General features: G+C 37.7%; 5 pseudogenes across 5 annotated transcripts; all 5 read right to left on the minus strand.

Annotated features, from left to right (window-relative positions):
• Window positions 1–88: 88 nt before the first annotated feature.
• AT2G06715 lies at window positions 89–2592 on the minus strand (annotated as a pseudogene; the record flags this gene model as incomplete). Its single annotated transcript has 1 exon — window positions 89–2592.
• Window positions 2593–3425: 833 nt separating this feature from the next.
• Window positions 3426–5888, minus strand: AT2G06720 (annotated as a pseudogene; the record flags this gene model as incomplete). Its single annotated transcript has 1 exon — window positions 3426–5888.
• A 369-nt stretch (window positions 5889–6257) lies between these two features.
• Window positions 6258–9730, minus strand: AT2G06740 (annotated as a pseudogene; the record flags this gene model as incomplete). The annotated part of the gene is made up of 1 exon: window positions 6258–9730.
• An 838-nt stretch (window positions 9731–10568) lies between these two features.
• AT2G06750 lies at window positions 10569–12330 on the minus strand (annotated as a pseudogene; the record flags this gene model as incomplete). Its single annotated transcript has 5 exons — window positions 10569–10954; window positions 11053–11251; window positions 11336–11617; window positions 11711–11863; window positions 12043–12330.
• Window positions 12331–15901: 3571 nt separating this feature from the next.
• Window positions 15902–19515, minus strand: AT2G06760 (annotated as a pseudogene; the record flags this gene model as incomplete). Its single annotated transcript has 1 exon — window positions 15902–19515.
• Between the last annotated feature and the right edge of the window lie 2868 nt (window positions 19516–22383).

A 22383-nucleotide genomic window follows, 5' to 3' on the forward strand; every position in this document is an offset into this window, starting at 1 on the left:
TCATAGTCTGTACGTACATTGCTAAGATATTACGTTGTGTACGTTGTTAATTCCTATTAAAAATGTTGCTTATCATCCAAAAGTAATAAATTGTTTTGAAAACAAACAAGTCAATCTAAACACTACCAAATTCAAGTTCCAAAAGGCATACAAAATAAGTTTGTTTTCCCAGCATTTAAAAATAAGGTTAAGGAACCAATTCCATGGTCGTAGAGGTCGATTGCGTAACCCTAACGGTTGTTGTACATATCAGCTCTTCAATCGAAAACAAGTCCTTCGTAGGACAGTTCAGCATGTACAACTCAATAAACTTCATCGCGTACGGACTGCAATCTCTGGTAGTTGGATTCTATGCAAGACGTTGATTCCTTATGTAAGTAAAAGGAGTTACGGGATAAGGCTTTTCGAGATAATCTTTGCATGTCGCTCTGACTAGGTACGACAACATCTCCAGTATTGGAAGGATACGTGACCTAACCACAGACTCCCGCGTAAGTGAAATCAAAGGATCCTTGATTTCAATAGAGCGACGTTACAGGCATATAGCCAACCCAACCCAATGCTTCTCATCTTTCAAGTTCATGAGAACATATATAACGTCGACATACCGATTTCTCTTCATATGCTCCCCGTTTTTATGCCACATCAAGAGTCTGGGATCCACCACGACATACCGATTTCTCTTCATATGCTCCCCGTTCTTATGCCACATCAAGAGTGCGATCATTTCCATGTGCTGGAAAGTTAATAAAAGTATGATGTTATGTACGTACTTTCCAAAACATATTCTTAAATATACGTACACTTAAAACAGTGTACGTAATCAATGGTCACTTACGTAAGAGCCAAACCAATTATTAGCCTCGGCTAGAGTTGTGAAGAATTCGTTGGCCCTTTTCCGAAAGCCAAAAAGAGTATGGCATCTGAAATTTAGTAAGACATATGAAATAGTTATGATTGATATATGATTGACAAACAAACAGATAATGGAGTGAATGCACAGATGCATACCTTTGTTCTCCTTCCATGATATTGCATAACTTCTGGAATTTAGCTCCGTCAATCTTCTCCAAAGGATTGTAGGGTAAATCGCCAGCCTTCACCAACACCTCAGGGCCTGCCTGTCTCTCCTCAACAAATATTACATCATCACTCTTTGTATCATCAGTTTTTGTGTCATCAGAGAAGGTAACTCTCCGTCTTACATTTTTCTTCTCATTCTCATTCCCGGGAGCAACGATTGCTTCAGTTTGAGAAACACCCCCTTCGACAACTTCGTCTTTCTTTACTGTCTGTAAGCATAAAATAATAGAATTAGATTAGTCATGGAAACAACTACAAGAGTACGTACACTATATGCACGTACAGTGGAAATATTAATAGGTACACGGGATAATATATACTGACCTCTACGGGGACGACAACCTTCTCAAGAATTTGAGATACATTTTCTTCGAGAACATCGTCTTTTTGTGGCAGTTGTACAAAATAAATAGTCGACATAAGCTGAAAGTTAGTTGAAAGTAATGTTGAACAATGTAAGGTAGAAGAGAAGTAGCATGTCTCACATCAACGACGCTGGATGTTTTCAATTCAGTAAGAACCTAATGAAAACAATTTAACATACATCAAATGATAACTCCGACAGTAATGCTCTAGGTCTTAATTAATAACTTACCTTGCTAACAACTACTGTTGGTGAAGACGGGTCACTGAGATTCGCTTCATCATCAAAAGCCTCTACAAACCTCGGAGGAACAAGTCCAGGTAATGTGGTGTCCTTCAGATTTAGTAACCAAAGATTTGGTTATTTCTCTATTTGACAAATAAGCGTTACAAATAGCATAATAGTATCACATACCTCCACGGCTTCATCTACAACTCTTGGAGTTTTAGCCTCCTTCAACACTTCCTCTCCATCCCCACCAATTGTTTCATCCTGACCTCATTATATGGAGATGGATGTCCATCTATTAGTCTCACTCACAGCAAAGCAATCAAAGGAGCGAAACGGATTTCAAAAACATTGTACGTACATTAGGTTTGCCATCTTCTATACGTTCAAAAGCAACTTCTTGTCTAACCTTGTCTTCCGGTGATTGTGGCAGTTCGATTCTGTACTCCTCCAACTGTTGTGACTCAGGAGCAACAACTTCTTCTTCACGATTACCACCAACACCTTTCGCAACGTCCTATAAGATAGCAAACCATACAAATTAGAAATAACATGTACGTACACTATAATTAGTAGTACCCGACGTACCTGATGGGACAAGGAAGATACATCATCTGACATTTTGTCAATGCCTGGGTCAGACAGTATTTGTTTTAACTGCGGAAGGAGTTCTTCAAAGTTACCACCATCAAGAATGCCTTGTTCGGGCTGTTATGTCAAAATTAAGAACATAAAGAACATAAAATATTCTGTACGTACAATAATGAAATACTAAGAACACAGGTTACCTGGTGAGTTGGTGATGGAACACGATCGACATTGTCTTCCATTAGAGAGTTAGAGACATTTTGGTGTAACTTGGAAGAATCTTCATCAATCTCCGAGTTCCCTCCTATCTCCTTCGAAATCAAAACCATACACTAGGTCAGTAATTGTTCTTTATGTACGTACAATAAGGCAAAACTGTAACATGACTAGTACACGAGTGGGTTACATGCACTACAAGAAAACAGGCGTTTACCGACTACAACACTAGTCGTTTCATAGTCGTAAACAGAAATAATACGACTAATAGACGACTAACAAGAGTAGTCGTATATACATAGTCGCTAAGCAACATAGTCGTAAGTTAGTCGTAACTTTACGACTAACATACGACTACGAAACAGTCGGCACGGAATAGTCGTCTATTGGTCGTAATATTTGGCGACTATATAGCGACTTAAGTACGATTAATTTACCTGTTTATGGGGGATTATTCGTGTAGTCGTAAACTAGTCGTACTTCGATTGACGACTACTTTGCGACTAGATTACGATCATTTGTATTAAACTGTGGGCACTATTCTGGTTGTCGTATCTTAGTCACTAAATAATATACGACTAATGTACGACGTCTTTACGACTACCTAACGACTCTCTTATATTGTCAGACGATAGTCGTTAATATTGGTGACTATGGTACGACTATGGTACGACTATATAGCGACTATTGGACGACTATTTGGCGACGACATTTTGTGTCGAAATAAGAATTTGGTCATATCTTGATTTCTTTGTTGGTTGTTTATTAATTATGAGAATTCGGTTTGTTTGTTGTTCTAAATGCTATAAAGTATAACTAAAACACATTTTTATTGAAAATCCTATCAAATACATAAAACACAACTTACACTTAAGGTTCAAAGTACTAAACACACACACAAACATTATTGTTCAAAGTTCAAGTGAAAAGGGACTGAAATCTAAACCTATTGATCATTCTGTGGAGTAGCTGGTAGAGACTCTGTGGTTGTCGAAGATTTAGAGGCCATGAAGTCAAGGAATTGCGGATCTGTTTGTCGGAGATACTTCTCCACTAAGGACAAGTGTTCGAGTTTGTCCTTTTGCTCAGCCGTGATTCGGGCAGTCTCAGCTTCACGCGCAGCAATCTCAGAATCACGCTTCTCATTGTAGGCTGCCTGCTCCTCAATCTTGCGTTGCGCTTCCTTCAGCCGTTCTTCTAAATCTAGGAAGGACGATGATGATTGTCCAGGCAGATTGTAGTTGGCACAGCCTAATGTGTCTTCGAGACTGCCAAGTCCATAAGGATTGCCTCTGGAATCCCTTTCGGTGGACTGAAAAGAAATAAAGAAGAGATTAGTGAATGAATAACCAAAAACTCAAAGTCAACAGGTTTAGACTGCAACATTTTACCTGGAGAAAGATGGTTGTCAACTCCTCATTTGTCAGCTCCCGAGGACGTGAAGTGCCATCAGACACAACAGAAGCTTCTGCCTCTAGCTGTGACAATCTATCTCTCACATTCTGCTCATAAGTTTGAGCAATCAACTCCGCCTTCCGATCAACATACGTACCATCCGACTTAGTATGAGTCTCGACAAACACCTCACCAATAGTGACTATTCTTCCCAATTTCTCCTCCTGCAGTGAAACCAACACAGCTCAAATACTCAAAAACTTACATGTGAGGTAACTGAAAGAGGTAAGAGAAAAACTTACCAATTCGTCTTGGATTTCCTGAAAAGACTTTGGCCCAGAGAAGTGGATGTGAGGACCGAGACCGTTACGGTCAGAGAGACGAGCTTTGGAATAGGTCCGACTCCGTTTTTGTGCTGGTTCGGTGTCCCAGTAAGCGCACATAACAGCCCACAGAGTTTCACCAATCCATGGAGGCTGCTCCCTAGTTCTCCTTGCGGTGCTAACCATGTCTTTCAAGCGCCGTTTACAGACCTCATTGAAGTAATACTACACAGTCCCTGTTATTAAGGGATCCCAACTGTGAGTTTTCTACAAAAAATTGTAGCTTGAGTTAGTGAAATTCAAAAGATTAAGCTCGAAAGTTAAGAAAGTAAGAGAGATGCATGACAGCTTACCGCAAACTCAAGAAATAACCTCTCTCTTTTATCCACTGGTACACATGACCAGTTATAGTATGGAGCATTAAATTTTTGTGTAAAAATCCGAGTTATCTTTCTAACCAACTTTGATCCCCTGTCGCGAGTAAACCTCCAAAGACATGAAACAATGAAAGATAAAAACATGTTTCATTAGTGAAACTACTCAACATAAAGAATAGCAAGCCTCCACAACAGAACACAAGAGAGCAAACCACCACAACAGAACACAAGTATGCTAGACATGACCACTATGTTCTCAGAAGATATAGCAAGCGACCACAACAGAACAAGCCACCACAACAGAACACAAGTAAGCAAGCCACTACAACAGAACAAACCGCCACAACAGAACACAAGAGAGTAAGCCACCACAACAGAACACAAGATAGCAAGCCACCACAACAAAACATAAGATAGCAAGCCACCACAACAGAACACACCGCCACAACAGAACACAAGAGAGTAAGCCACCACAACAGAACACAAGCTCATCAAGACATGAGCTTTATGTTCACACAATAGCAATCGACCAAAATCTAACACAAGCTCATCAAGACAGAGTATTACAGAAGCTAATCAAGACACAATCCACCACAATCTAACACAAGCAGATCAAGACAACAAGCTAATCAAGACACAACCTAACACAAGCTAATCATTGCTGCAACCTAAGACAAGCCACTCAAGACAACAAGCTAGAGGATCTCAACCTAACACAAGCTTCATCATTGCTGCAACCTAACACAAACTAATACAGAATCTAAAACAAGCTAATAAGTTGAGGAAGAGCACATACCATTCAGTCTTCGGCTTGGGAATAGGAGACAATACGGTGGTCCACATTTCCCTCCCGGGAACCATAAGTATGTCGGAGAGAGCCCTCGCCGAGTCTTCTTGTAGCTCCGACAATGATTGAGGAGCTCCGTCTTGAAAGTTGTTGCCCTGAGAAGATGGATGGCTGTGTCCCTGAGAGTTGGGATTTGGAGACTCCGGAGGCTCTTGGTATAGAGGATCTTCTGGCGGTGGATTAAACTGCGCCTCTTCAGATCGCGGCGGCAGCGGATCAACACGCTGAGTGGTGGAGCTCTGGAATAGTTGTTGCGGCGGCGGACAGTTGCGGTAGTGGGGAGATGACGTTGAGGCTCCAGCGGCTTGAGGCGGATGCGTCAGAGGAGCTTGAGGTGCCGCTGGAGTGAAGTCGTACTGCTGAGGCAGCGATGCTGGTCTTCCAACCGGTGTGGACCCTCCGGCTCTCTGTGTAACGTTGGGGGTCATCTTCCTCTTTCGTGAACCTCCACGACCGGCGATAGGCATGGTTGAAAGAAGAAGAAGAAGAAAGAGAAGATCTTCAAGTTGAAGATAGATCGAATTAGAAGAAGAGGATAGATCGAATTAGAAGGAGATAGATCGAATTAGAAGATAGATAGAGATCGAAGAACTTGAAGAAAGAGAAGATCTTGAAGAAGAAGAAGAAGAAGTTGAAGTTGAAGACGAAGAAGAAGTTGAAGAAGAAGAAGAGGTTAACTTTGGATGAAATGAGAAGGGAATTGATCGAATTAGGGTTTTCTTTATACACGTAGTCGCAATGTAGTCGTATTTTAGTCACTATATTTCTTGGGTTTGGGCCGCAAAATAAGAAAGCCCAACAATAAAGACAATTGTCGCCTTATGTATTCTTAATTACGTACCTAGAATAAATGGCTCGTATTTATTGTATTTCCTAGATGATAGAACGTCTACACCACCACCATGGCTTCACCGAGTGCCTCTACCAACCTTTGGGTCATACCACTTACACTTAAAAAGTGTGATTTTCAAATTGACGATCCCCTCATACTCGAGTTCTATGATATCAGTTAAGGTACCGTAGAAATCCGCTTCATCAGATGAATCCACGTAATTTTCTCCTTAACACATACCCCATAGTTACATGTTTTTCGTCCAGCGCCATGATTTTTCGTATGAAACAAATATCCTCGTGTGAAATACATTGGCCAAGTTTTAACCTTGTTCAAAGGCCCATGCACGATCTCTTGAACCCAAGTAGGAAATGGAGAAGTAGGGTTCCAATATGTTACCTACATAATAAATAAACAATATCAATATCAACATAATTTTAATGATCACTTTTAAAAATTACTAAAATGATGTAGACTTACATATTCTTTAACCCATTGATAATATCCTTCAGCTCTTTTCGCGTAGAGTTCTTTTTTGGACAAAGTTGGATATTTCACAGAAAGAAAATCCTCGAACATACTATATTTACAACCGAAGATAAATAAATCAAAGTTATCATAATGAAAAATTTAAATTAAGGAGTGATTTAAAATACCTCTCAAGTGGTTGAAAATAGTCACAATTTCTTAAAACATATGCATGTGCGCTTTGGTAGTCTTTCTCTGTAAGCCATTCTACGTGCATTTCACCACTTGGACGGCCGACTTGCATAAATATGTTAGGTACTCCAGGGACATGATATACAGGAACTTCTCCTTCATCAAATCTTGTTAACCTGATTCATGTAATTGATTTTAATTCTGAAGTATAGATTGCGAATCGTAAAATAAATAGTTATATTTACCTTGATTTTGTTTGTATATGATCGACAAAGTAGTTCTCTGAAAAATATGCAATCTCGTCATTGATATATGACTCAACAATTGATCCTGCCGCATATCTTTTGTTCTTTGCTTTTCCTTTCAACTTTTTGAAAAACCTCTCAAATGGGTACATCCACCGATATTGGACAGGGCCACCCATTTCAGCTTCGTATGGGAGATGGATAGGTAGATGTTCCATAACATCAAAAAATGATGGTGGAAAGATCTTTTCCAAGTTACAGATTATTAAAACTATGTTCTGTTTGAGAATTTGAACCCGAGTTTTCTGTAAAGTTCTCGAACATAAGTCCCGGAAAAATGCTCCAATCCCTAATATATATATATATATATATATATATGTTTAAGTTAAATCAGAGGTTTAAAAAAGTGTGGCAAATTAAAAAACATATATTGTACCTGATAATGCAAGGTGGACATTCCGGTCAAGGAGTTCAGCAAAGATAAATGGCAGTAGTCGCTCCATAAAAACATGACAATCATGACTCTTCATGCCTGAAAACTTTCCATTCTCCATGTCTACACAAGTAGCCAAATCTTAAGAATAACCATCTGGGAATTTAACCTCATGTTTCACACATGATAATAAACTCTTTTTGGCTTCTTCGGTTAATGCATATGCTGGAAATGGAGCTTTACCCTGACTATCAATATGTAAGTCTGGCCGAGAACAAAAAATTTCAATATCCAATCTTGACATGATATTATCTTTTGATTTACCCTTAACACTCATGAGAGTGTTCATGATGTTGTCAAGAAAATTCTTCTCTGTATGCATCACATCAATATTATGTCGAAGATTGAGGTCCTTCCAGTAAGACAACTCCCACAAGATGCTTTCCTTGTGCCAATTATGTTCTTTTCCATAGCCTGGCATCTTCTTTTCATGACCGTTCCCACCAACGTCCTTCGTTTTTGCTTGATTTACATTAGCCAACCGCTCGTAATAAACTTGCTCCCCTGTCAAAGACTCAGGTGGATACTCGCTAGAAGCGTCTCTTCCCTTCAGAAAGTCTTTCTTGTTCCTACGGGATGGATGACCATGAGGAAGAAATCTACGATGACAATCAAACCAGCATGTCTTCCGTCCATTGGGTAGATAAAAAGACTTTGTACTTTCCATACAAATTGGACAAGACAATTTACCATGAGTAGTCCATCCTGATAACATGCTATACGCCGGAAAATCGCTTATCGTCCACAGTAGCATTGCTTTTAGATTAAAATTCTGACTCAATGATACATCGTATGCATCGACTCTTGTAGCTCCTCAATAAGAGGTTGGAGGAAGACATCAAGACTAGCTCGAGGATGGTTTGGCCCAAAATTCAAAATTGTAAGAAATAAGTACTCTGTATTCATGCACATACCAGGGGGTAAATTATATGGAGTCAGAATCACAGGCCATAACGAATGATTACGAGACATGCCAAAAGGATTGAACCCATCAGTACATAACCCGAGATAAACGTTACGAGGTTCTTCCGCAAACCGGGGATGTAACTCTTGGAAATATCTCCACTCTGCCGCATCTGAAGGATGATTCATTTCTCCCTCCTTTGATTGGTGCTCCGCATGCCATCGCATTGCTGCAGCTGTCTTGTGGCTCTGATACATTCTTTTTAACCGGTCCCCAATAGGTAGATACCACATACGACTATATGGTACTTTGGTTCTTCGACGGTCATCTTTAGGCTTCCATCTTTGTGCGCCACAAAATCGACAATGATCTTCTTTTTCGGCTTCTTTTCAGAAAAGCATACAATTGTTCGAGCAAACATCAATCGTATGATATGGAAGTCCTAAATTGCGCATCAACTTTTCGGTTTGGTAATGTGAACTGGTAGCCTGGTTTCCTTCTGGTAAAAAATCTGTAAACATTTCGCAAACAGAATCCACCAACTTTTCACTCATATTATAATCCGCCTTGTTCTGCATGAGTCGAGATGCTAAGGATAACTGCGACTGGCCTTCACGACAACCATCGTACAATGGAGTATTTGCACCTTCTAACAAGTCGTAGAATTTCTTTGAATGGTTACGGACCGGTTCTTCCATACTCTGATAACTACTATCCTGATGATAACTATCCTGATGATAATTATCATCAAACCCCACGTTATAATTAAATGCATCGTTCACCATATCCACATATGGATTTTCTACAACATTACCCACTTCTTCAGGATTAGAACTAAAATACGTCCTATCCGTGTAACTAGCTCCTATATCCATATTCAATTCTTCTCCATGCTTCAACCAAACATAATAATCAGGCATAAATCCTTGACTAAACAAATGACTACTAACTCTTCTATCTGAGATGATGTGTTTCTCATTCTTGCATACACTACAAGGACAATGAAATTTACCTCGACTACTCTGTACTATAGGCTGACTATTAGCGAATGTCATGAACTCCTCCACTCCTGCGATATATTCGGCTGACAAATTTCCCGTTACTTCATCAAATCTCTTGTACATCCAATCTCGATAGAAACCGGCTCCACCACTATAATTGAAGTTTCCCGCCATTATAGCATAAACTAAACTTATATTTTTCTTTCGAAATCGTTTTTTTTTCTTTTGATTGTTGTTTTGATTTGTTGGTGAATGAGAATGAAGAGTGCCGTGGATTATATAGAGGATTTTTTACGACTATTATACGACTAAACCTTGTAGACGCTCAGAAATTAGGTGTACCTACCCAGCAACGCGGAAAACGTTTTCCAACCATATTATACGACAATTATGCGACTATGTTACGACAAAGGAAAAATAGTCGTATTATCGTCGCCGAATGTACGACTATTGTCTGTAGTCGGATATGTAGTCGCTAAATTACGACTAAGTTACGACTACGTATTGTTCTCAGTAATGTTGTCGTCGGATAGTCGTAACTGGACGACCATGTACCGACTAAATATCGTAGTCGCTAAAATACGACTATGTAACGACCAACTGTATTGTTGTCGTAAAGTCGTCGTCCAGCAGTCGTAAGTTAGTCGCAAAAATGGACGACTACAATGTTAGTCGCCTTTCGTAGTGTGTCGTTTGTCTGTTTTCTTGTAGTGATGTTCAGGTGGTGATGCTTGACCCAAAAATTTGTTTTCCATATCATAGTCAGAGACAGTATGGTGTTTTTTGGCTGAAACTTCACCATCCCCATCATTGTCTGGTACCTTCTGTGGAATATACACCAATAGAAGGCGTTCCTAAGTATTTGGTTGTACGTACACTTGATAAAAACCTATTTTTAAATTTTATTTACACAAGGTACCTGCTGTAGACGTACCTCAACAGGAAGACTAACAGTTCCAGCCTTCTTGGGAGTATTATTCAACCTGGAAGATCTTCTTGGTACAAAATTATTTTATTTGATGGATTTCTTAAGCGATTTCTTCTGTACCTGTTCAGCTACCTGGTGAACCTTTTTGTTCACCTTCTCAAACTTTTTGGTCACCATCTCAACCTTCTCAGATGGTGAATCAGATTTGTGGGATGCTCGTGTTCCTTCTTCGTTTCGGTCCTGAGAATGTAGAGCAGCACGTATCTCTGGACGGACAAATTCTTTTAAATCTTCAAATTTATTATCCAAAAGTTGTTTTTGCCTCTTGAAGAAACGCCTCAATTCGACCACATACTTATCAAACGCTTCGTCTCCAGAACCATCACCACCACTGAGTCCACCTTCCCCATCATCAGAGTGGGTAATTTTCCTTTTTTTTGTTTTCAACAGAATCTGGCACCCGTCTTTGCCTCTTCAAAATAACTATATAAAACGGTTTAATCATGCATTACTACTCTTGGAGGAACCTAATTCTGATATAAGTTATACGATGAAGAGAAATGGTTACCTCTCTCTCCTGTTATTGAGGGCCGGACTTGCTTCTTAGGCTCATCATCGCCTCCAACCCACATTTTCTCATCCCACTCTTGCTCAGATTTCAACATCCTTAAAATGTTATCAACTCTTGGGTCCTGTTTTTCTTTCCTCCATACCAAAGATTTTGGGCAATCATTGTCTGCTGAGTCCACAATATATGTTATAACCACCTACATAGATAATCATTGTTAATTTCAGAGTGTATGTACTTCATCTTTTTATACCAATGTACGTACAACAACAATTGTACAAACCTGTTCAGCAGCCTCGCACGCAAATATGGTGGATGTCTTGATTGGACGCAGTTTGCAAAGGTTTTTAATAGCCCTCTCCGTAAAGACGGCGGTATCTTCTTCAGAAGGTAGGAGACTAGCAATAGACGGGATAGTTTCAAAAGCAAAGAGTTGGAGTCCAAGTGGGAAGCCATGGAGTGCATAAGATTGTTGCTTGCAACCATTCCGGAGTTTTTCAATGTCGGTCTCTCCTTCTTTGAAACTTGCGCAACGATCCAAAGTAAGGAGAAATGATGTCCTTCCCTAGGGATATTTGCAGAAGAAATCCAGGTTCTTCGTCAGCTCAACTGTCATCTCATTTGGTCTCAGGGGAGGAGACGTGTCACATATTAGCACCTCAACCACAATAATAATTAGGGCGAGAGCTAATTTCTTCCATGGAGGCATGTCAGTTTCAGAAATCAATCTATCCCTTAAATCTTCAACTGTTGGATTAACATTAGCAGATCCAAACAGAGTATTCCAAACTGTTTTTTCACCTGCCTTCCGCTGCATAAGCATAACAGTTTCTACAACACTATTTTTAGGATAGGTTCCACATTCCAAACCAGTTATACGTGCCCATTGTCTTAATCCTAACCTAATAGGATGACCACCGAATACCATCCACATCTCATAACATTTCTTTGTAACTAACTGACGACATATTAACCCAAGAACAAGTTTACCAGAAAAGATGCCTTGTTAGTAGGGATCCTAAAGAGGTCACCAAATGGAGACTCTAGAAGGAACGTCAATTCTGGTGTGTCCTTAAGCGCAGCTGCTATTTGACCAATGTACTCCGGTCTGGAGTACGCATTTATCTTCGCCTTGGTAGGGTAGTGGTCGAGTGCAAACAACCTCTGTGGTAATTCACCCGAATCCTTAGAAGTACTTCCTGAAACTTGATAAAACGAAGAAGTTCTTAACACGTACACTATATCCAAATACCAACTAAACATAAACTCGATATTCATATACACGTACACCGAAAATTTTATACTCAATCAACTGTTTTTGGCAGAAAACACTAAAACCCCTTTGTCATTGAAAACTTTTGAGTTGAAATCTCTAAAATTAACCTAGATTTTGAATCAAAACATTCTCCAAACAAAGTTAGGGCAAACTAACCCAAATTTGTCGTCGCCGCCGATGACTCAATTAACATCCGAAACTCCTAGCCGCCGACTACTCTTCTTCATCTCCCCCGTTTGAGTTCTTCTATGAACATTTAATCGATAAACCCAAAAATCGTCTTATTGTTAGACACTTTAACACGAACTCGATCGAAATTTCCTCCACTTAAGCAAAGACTCGAACTTGAACAGAGCCTCAATCGGAATTGGGTTTAAGTTTCTTCGGAATTTCTCTGCGTCTTCGAAAACGGAATTCGTCGGAACTGTTCTGCGTTTCTCGAAGACAGTTTTTGATTTTATTTTAAGTTTTAAAATTATTTACTTACGTCTTTTGAAATAATTTTAAATATTTAAAATTATTTCTGTAACCAGAAAACAGTTCACAAAACTGAACCGGCTCCTTTAATTTCTCGTTCCAGGGCAAATTCGTCCATTTTGGGCCGAATGGCTAAAACTTGGTTGGCCCAGCTTATATGGTTCAAATTACCTAGAACTACTCTCTCAAATAAGAGATCAATTGCAGTATTTTAGGATCGAATTCACGGAGTTCTTTTGTTCAAACAGTGAGTTAAATGTCGAGATTAAGCTAGCAGGGTAATAGTGAAAATAAAAGAGAACAAAGTAAAAAGACAGCAGATTGATTGTGTTGTAAACGATTTAATAAAAAGATAGGAACAAGGTATTCTCAGGAAACTATTGGTTAGTAGATCTAATGAAAGCTAGGTTGTTATCGAACCATTCTTAAACTGAAACTCTAATTATGGAATAACCGGTGGGCGTGCCGCGAAACTCCCTATATCTATAGCTAATAATAACCGGAGAAGCTGAGAAACTATCAACCTAAATATGAATTCTTAACGAGTTCAATTGTTCATCTTAGTAGATAGGCCGATTCTTATTACACACCTATAAACCAGACTCATCAAATAATAGATCCAATTACAGATACCTATGGCGGGAATATCTATTGTCTGGATTCAAGATCTAGTTAATTACTCTAGATCTAGCATTAAACATAATTAGAGATGAAGAACTCTATAGATAGCCTAGCAAAGGGGGCAATCTACTAAACCATATGAATCCCTAATGAGAAACCCTATTCCCAACAAGCAGACTACTCACACATATTGGATGAAGCAAACAATATATTTGAGTGTGAAAGCATAAACACAGTAAATAGAGAAGGGGAAAGAAGGGATCTCTTCACTGTATATAGATCTGAATGAAACTCTGAGAAAACAATCGATGAATAGCTTATGTCTCTTAGTAATAGGGTTTGTAGAAAACTTGATAAAAGACTTGATAAAAGAAACTTAGGTTTAAAAACAATATATATATAGACCCTAAAAACGTCCAGGGACAAATAATGCAAATAGGGAAATCTTCTGGGGCAAATTTGATCTTCTGTAAACTCGAAAGCGTCTAGGGTTTTTGCTGGGCCGAAACTGGTGTCGATTGACACCAAGAGTGTGTCGATCGATACTCCTCGCTGATTCCTGAACCAAAATCGTCCTTCGCTTTCTTTTCCTTAGCCTTTGCTCCAAAATATCTCCTTATCTCCATTGTTGTCACATTGCATAGAATACCTGAAAAGACACTAAAAAGACTCGAGAAATAACATAAAGACTCAAAATCCTATACCTAAAACATAGATAAAATCAGTAAAAATTGGGATATATCACAAGCCCACTTTGCCTCTTCCTGAAAGAAAAACTGACAAAGGTGGTCACGGTGAAATTTTCTTTTAAATTAAAAGCAGACATTCCAACTCTGTAGATGTAGTGTTTAAGTTATACTAGGAAGATAAACTTATACTTTCTTTTGTAGTAGAAACTTTGGCCACATGTGTTATCAAGGTCTCTTAGGTCGTCGAAGGTTGTTGGTTTTATCTGTTGAAGTGATAATACATATCTTCTCTTTCTTAATATAATTGTTAATAGCATTAAAGTGGCTAAATAACTTTGGGATGATATGTTTAGTGTGTTATTTATTGTTCTTTTATTCGATTATTTTATGAGTAATGGAATAAGTATGAATTAAGTTGTATGTAGTAGAATTTTGTAGGAATTAAGCTATGTATTAAGTACCTTTTAGTGAATAACTATTGATGTTTGAGCTTCTGGTTGGTGGAGTGATTCGATAACGGCGACGGTGTTCATAACATATACATTGAAGAAGATGAGTAAGTGAATGGATGGACACCTTCTTCTTTTCATAATTGTGTCGAGAACTTAGTCCAAAAACAATAGAAGGAGGCCTATTTTGGAATTAAAAAAACATGTGGACTGATTTGATAACACAATTTAGCATTTTTGGAGAGAAAGAAAGACTCGATGTTAACCTAATAATTAATTGTGGACGTGTTAAGGCATGGGTAGAGATGGGTCATTTTTTTTTTTTGGCCCGGTGACATGTAAATAAAGCACCACATGTCATTGTTTTAGGAAAAGATTTGGAAAACCCATTGTTGACAATAGATTGTTGGATTTAGAAGGTAGGCCCAATAATAGGAGGCCTCTTTTCGAGGAAAGAAACATATGCCACAAATTTGAATATATCTGGAAAATTAAAAATTTTCCCTGTGATTTTTATATCTAATTGTTTATTTAAATTTGAAGATAATTATTTGGAAGTTTATGAGTCATTATTTAAATATATGAGTCATCCTAATGTTATGTAAAATAATAATAGTATTTGAAACTTTTTTAAGATGATGATAGGTTATGGTAGCCCTGTGACTTCGGATTATTCGGGTTATTCGGGTCGGTTTGCTTAAAATTTGGGTTTTCATATTCTCATCCGAGTTGAACCGAATTCTAATTTGTTTCGGGTCGGTCGGTAGTCGGTTTTATCGGGTCGGTCGATAGTCGGTTTTATCGGGTCAGTTTTCTTGTTTTATTTTGCCTCTGAAAACATGCAAACATTGTCAATAATTCGGTTCTTATATCCCGAACAAGCATAAAAAGTACAAAAACAGAAGAAACCTTACAAAACCATACATAAAGTTGTACTAGTAGCCTTAAGCTGAGTTTGTTAGTTTAAGCTACTAGTACAGACAAACCGAATATTACATACCATTATAGAAGCTGCCAAGCTAGCATTGTATCAAGAAGCTAGCATTACATCAAAAAACCATAACAGAACCATACAAATATCAAGTTTGCTTTAGTAGTTAGCTTACCAGTTGTAGATTCTCAAAAGCATGCTAATCTGCATCAAAAAGTTGTCAAAAGAGCAACTCAAAGTTAGTACTATCTAAGGTTGTTGTTCTTCTGCATCAAAAAGGACAAAAGTGCAGCTTCCTACCTACCTGTGAGACTCATAACAAGGACATGACAACGTAATTCAAATCATAATCAAAAAGGACTGAGGCTACTTTAAGACCCAAATCCGGAGAATCATACCTGCCATACTATGAAGAATCTAGACATGAGTTATTGTTGAATTTCGAGCATCTACAAAAGAAAACAGAGTCAAAAGTTATCAATACTTCAACAGTTGAGAAAAAAGAAAAAAACTAAGTCAAAGAGTTAGTCAAACTTACCAAGAGATTCAAAGAAATCAACTTCTTCTAACATTTGATCTAAGTTTGCTATTGCATCCTCTTTTTTATAAGAACACCTTAACCATTGTTGTGGGCATAGCAAAACCTCAACCATGTAAGGAGTTAAAGAACTCCTATTGATATGTCTATAATTTGCATGATTTAGGCATTCATTCTTCACCACTTTGTCATTGTTTCATCCACATTTCATCTCATTAGGAGTCGTTTTTGTGTGTTTTGCATACTTAGGACGATTTTGCATTAGGATTGCATGTGCATTGCATATTTGGTTGTTTTCAGGTACTTTGGATGCTTTTGGAGTTCAAACAGAGGAGAAACGGAACAGGAAGTCAGAATGCCCAATGACGCCTTCAGCAAAAGTATTCTATCGCAGCTTCGGAGCCATGCCAGGGCAAATCACTCTATTGCAACCCCGAAGAAGCTAGCAGCTTAATTTCACTCAATCGCGAAGCGGGAGGAACCACCCCATCAGAACCACTCGATCATCACTCGATCACTCGATCTGCTCGTTTTGCACTCAACCAGACAAGCTGAGAACGAAGAAGAGAAGAGAAGCCGAAGCATCCACTCGATCACCACCTCATGACATCCACTCGATGACAGGGTCGCTGGACCATTCAATCTCGACTTCACTACATCTCGCTCAATCGCAAGGCGGAGCCCCTGAAGCCCAATTTGATCAATGACATACTCGATCACGGAAAGCTCATTTCAGCCCATCAGATGCCAATGACACATTCGGTCGCAAGGTCATGACGTGAAGATTCGCTATATATCTAGTTTCCTTATTTGTTTCATTTCTCGCTTATGTAAGTAGCCCCTTAAGGTTTTCCCTAGGGCATCTCGTTTTTTCATCCACTTTTACATTCTCGCAACTTTCATAGCTGCAGTGTTTTTCCTGCGACTTTGTATTTTCACTTTCAAGTATTTGATATTCAGTTTTCGTTTAAGTCTTTCATCATTTTTGTTATCATGTTTTCGATCGTTGCTTTGCTATTGTCTATGATCATGTCAGAGTAGTGAACCGTATTTCTGAGGATGGGATAGATTAGTTGTGGTTTACTTTGTCGTTTTAGGTGGTTGAGTTTAGAATACTAAAATCCCTTCTGGATTAGTTGCGCTTATTGCTTATTTCACTGGCTAATGTGGAATATGAGTCCAGACGTCCAACGCTCAAAAGGCGTTTAATGGGCGTTGGATCCTATTAATTCTAGAGATATCTGACTCTACCCCAAGGGATTGGCTGTAGAGAGGGTATTGGCTTTAACAAGTTGATTCGATAATGCCTGCTTAGTTAGAGATCGCTAATGGGAATTAGGTCAGTGTCTAGCTTTGCTTGAGGATTTCTATCACGGGAGTGAATTAATCTGTTGTTGAACTTGTTGTCTAGGGATAGTTTTGTCAACCGCCTGAATAGATTAAGGAGACCACACTATTCGATTACCCCATCATTAGGAATTGTTTATCCATTTGACTGCCTGTTATCATTTCTGCTTTTAGTTTCATTTCATTTCTGTTATTACATAGTAGGACTGTTAGAACCAACCAACTCTCTGCTTGGCTTGACTTAGAGCTTTCTAATCATATCTCATCTGTTTACATCACACGGGATTGGATTGACAACCTAAAATACTACAACGACAGGATCGTGTTTTAGGATTATTTGAGTAAAAATCCTATTATCACCTATAAGGATCCAACACCCGACCACTTGTACTAAAAGCTGACTCTGAGGCAACTGATGAGGCTTGAATTGCGAGAACATCTCTAGAAAATTCTGACAATATAGGGAACCATGGGTAATTACGTCTCCACCAACTGAGAATATCATAAGGCAGCCCCAACTTATTTTCTACTCTAGCCTTAGTTTTTTTCTGTCAAATAAATTTGTAACTCATTGCATCTATCTTCATTACCTTTCAAATCAACCGCTTTATCAAATAATGCAAGCATTCCCTCACAATCATCTTCATCATCTGATAGCTCAAAGTTGGTAGGATGAGGCTGTGAATCGGTTTGATCTTCTTCAGTGTCTACTGGTTTGCACAGCTTGAAACTGTACTCCTAATACAGTGTCTATTGGTTTGCACAGCTTGAAACAGTACTCCTAATACAAACTAGTCACTACACTAGAAACCAAAGCATTAAGTTTCCTACTCTCTATTGTATCTTTACCATACAACTGGTCAAAGTAGAGGGAAGCAAACTTCATCTTGTTGCGAGGATCAAAGACACTAGCCACAAATTAGTAGGGGATTCATGTTTCCAAATCCATCCCAATACTTGTCAAATTTATCCCTCATGACCCTAGCTTCATCTCTGGTCGCTTTGTCTGCATTGCCACACTTAGTGATGAGATTCCTCTCATTGTCCACAATTTCATTGTAACACATAGCTGAAGACACAGTCTTTGAAGAAGAGAAAGTTAAAGTACACTTGTAGAAAATTTTCAGAAACTTGACCAACCCTGCAATTGTATCCCAATCAGAAGTAGATGGTGGTCCAACTCTTTTAGTCATCTTCTTCTCATCCTCATATTCTTCAAAATACTTACTGTACAACTTTTCCTCAGCTTCCATCTTCCCAAAAGCTACTCTTAGCTTTAAAGCAGAAGTAAACATCAAATATGTTGAGTTCCACCCTGTGACAACATCTAATGGCAATCTGCCTCTACACAACTTTCCTGTCTCACACCTCAAAGAAAAGGATTTAAGCCTACTGAAGTTGGACCGGACATACTTCATTGCATTCCTAACAACAACAACTTGTGGCTTTGCCTTCTTCAAACCATCTTTAACAATCAGATTGAGGATGTGCGCACAACAACACATGTGCAAGAACTCATTATCTTGAACTAATGCGTGTACTCCTTTTAGCCTTAACCCATCCTTAAAAGCACCCAAAGCCGTGTCATTGTTTCTTGCATTATCAACTGTAACTGTAAACACCCTCTCAATTTTCCCAATCTTCTAAACAATCCAGCAACTGACCTGCTATGGTGTCTCCCTTATGATCTGTGATTTAAAACTCAGGATTCTCTTCTGCATTTCCCAATCAGTATTAATCCAGTGACCTGTGATCACCATGTAGCTATATGAAGTAGTGGGACACGTCCATATGTCTTTAGTCAATGAAACCCTTTGTTTCTCAACACTAAACAAAGTCTTCAAACCTGCCTTCTCTTCCAGATAGATCTTAACAATGTCTTCACTGCATGTCTTCCTACAAAATGTCTTGTTCAGAGGCAAGACATTAGAACAAAACCGCTTCCAACCCTCAGATTCTACAAATGAGAATTGTAACTCATTCACTACTACCATCTCATTCACTGATCTCCTAAACATAAGCGGATCATACTTGACCATCTTCATATTCCTATTGTTATCACCAGTTATAACCTTCTGTTTTTCTTTTCCTAACCAATCCTTGTATAGTTTGCATCTTGCAATGTAACCAATCATAGGACTAGTACCTCCTGTTTTTGAATAACAGGCGAGTTCTGCAGTACAATACTTACAATAGCTCTTTGCAAGATCTCCATCTCTCTGCAGAAAATGTTCCCAAACAGCAGCTCTCTTAGCATACTTCTATCGGGGTTTCTTAGGCTTATTAGGACCAAAGGCAGGTCTCGGACGTTTCGTCCCACTTTCAACCTCCATTGAATGCTGAGGCTCAACTAGAGGTTCAGGTTCATTCTTGTTTTGCAGCTCTTCAGTCATCTACACATTACCAGCAAAGCATATACCATTAGCTCTAACAAAATGACCATAAACATTAAACTAGCAATAAACAAACTATGGATTTCACATGATAACATTTCATGATCGCATTAGAGAAGAAATACAAACAAAAACCGAACTCTTAATTTCTCGATGATAAGTGGAATCTGAAACACTAATTCTCAATATCGACGATTTGAAGAGATTTAGGGTTTTTGATCCCACTTATATCCATGTATTATGAGTCGGAAAAAGATCTCATTATATTGAATTAGACAAGTAGCTATCAAGAAGAAAACGAAGAACTAACCTCTTCAACTTTTGAGAACTTTGAGAAATTTTTCGGTTTGACGAGGCTAAGAACGAAGATCCACACCAGAACAGAAGAGTCAAGAGTAGATTAGATCACGCTGAGATGAATAGAGAAGAAAGGTGAACGGATGAGTGAAATCTCTCTTGGAATCGCCTTCAATTGGCTACGGAGGCGAAGCAGATGAGAAAATGAAATTAGGGTTATTAGGTTACCGGTTAGGTTTATATACCACTACTTAATAAGCTATTAAACCGAACAAACCCGATCGCTCCGATTACCGAACTGATCCGAACCGATATATGATTACATAAATTAATTTTGCTGTTCGGTTTGGCCTGCTCAATTCGGTCAACGACAATAACCAAAATTATTGGGTTAACCGGGTCGCTTTAATCGGTTCTTTCCGAAATTCCAGGGCTAGGTTATGGCTAATTTGTGGCATATAAATTATGATTGTGTAATAAATTTTAATTATGATGATTGTCTATTATAATACTAGAAATTGAAAGTAATATAGTAAAATATGTAAATATTTTAAGTTAGTTTTAAAATATATGATATATAAATAATGTAACTAAGATATAGTTATTATAAACTAAGAATTTATTTTAGAAAAAAGTATCTATTAGGTCTTGTGAATTATTATCTAAAATTATATTTATATTTATATTTAAAATTTATCACATGAATGCAAATATTACAACATGAATGCAAAACGACACACAAATTAATTTAAAATTAACATAAGTTCCTTCATCAAATTAAAGATATTGTATAAACATGTACATCATTAATCAGATTTTCTAGTCATCCATGTAATTTTCATCGAGATGTAGTCTTGGTTAAATGATGTCTGGATAGTCTCCTCTTACTTCATTATAAAATAAATATGCTATATCAGTACATGATTTTATTTTTTTTTCATTTAGAACTAGAAAAATTGCTAAGAATGTCCTTTCAACACTACCCTTTTTCAATTATGCCCTTTTCTGTTTGTCATTTTCATTTATAATTTCTTTTAATTTTTAATGACCATTTTACCCATATTTGAAAAATGTTTTAGGTTACCAAAATAAAATATTGACTTTTTTCCGACTAAAAGTTTCTAAAAAAATAAATTTCCCGCCAACAAAATTTTTCCGATACAAAATTTTTTCGCCAAAAAAATTTCCTGCCAAATTTTTTTTTATCAAAATCATTTTTTTTTGTAAACTTTTTTTTTTTACTAAATAATACACATATACATTAAAAATCGTAACTCCCATTATGAAGTAGCTTAATATTTTATAACTCACGTTTCTATTACAATAAATGTACATTAACCATTTACTCCATTCAAATACAATATATTAATAGTGGCTCATGCCATTTGTAACGTGGGTATTATTAATGTGATGAATGATTATAATGTGGTATTATTAATCATTAGATAATAAATACACTAACATGTTTGCTATATATATATAGTTGTTTTATTTATCACTCATCACACAGAAATCTACTCCAAATTTTTTTTTTGTTCTTATAATAAAGACTATAAAAAGATGAGAAATCAAATATGGATATAGCAATGAAGGAGGGGGCAATAGTTGTTGTTTTATTAAATGTCTCAATGAGATTACTCAGTTTAAGCTTTTCTTGAAGCTGATACTTGTCTATTCTTTTCGGTTGTCAAATGGAGCTAATCAAAATCTTGGGTTCTAAAACTTTTTATGTGTATCTCTAAAGTTTATGTTTTTATCAAAATTATCTTATTTGGAGTTTCGTGAATGAGAAGATATGATGATGCTTTAAATGTAAAGGACTCGAGGATTGCACTTTTTCCTCCTCACCATGATGTCCTTTGTAAATGAAAAGTATTGTTTGATTCGAATGGCTTAAGACGGTCTGGTGGTAGCAGTAATGGTATGAAACATAGAACAATGGCTGAAGCAACCACAATAGGCAGGAATTGTAGGATGAAGAGTCACATGAACTCAAATCAGTATTGTGCTTCACCAAGAGGAAGGTTATACTTAGACGATGATGAGAAGCCTTCTATCTCAACGGAAGATGCATATACTCAAAATTAGTGTGCCCAATGACTTCTTTTATAAACATAGAACAATATGTCTAATATATATGCGATCTCTTCTATTTTCTCCAAAACAAATTCTCCTGTTTTTAAGTATTTTCGACAAAAAGAAACATATCGTAGGAATAGTTCTTCTGGAGCATCAATAATGAATTAACTAATGTTTTTATCTAGAAGATCTCTTAAAGATATGAAAACAAATGGTGGTTGTGCTTCTCGATTG

The sequence above is a fragment of the Arabidopsis thaliana genome, chromosome 2, assembly GCF_000001735.4.
Source record: "Arabidopsis thaliana chromosome 2, partial sequence".
Taxonomy (NCBI): Eukaryota; Viridiplantae; Streptophyta; class Magnoliopsida; order Brassicales; family Brassicaceae; genus Arabidopsis; species Arabidopsis thaliana.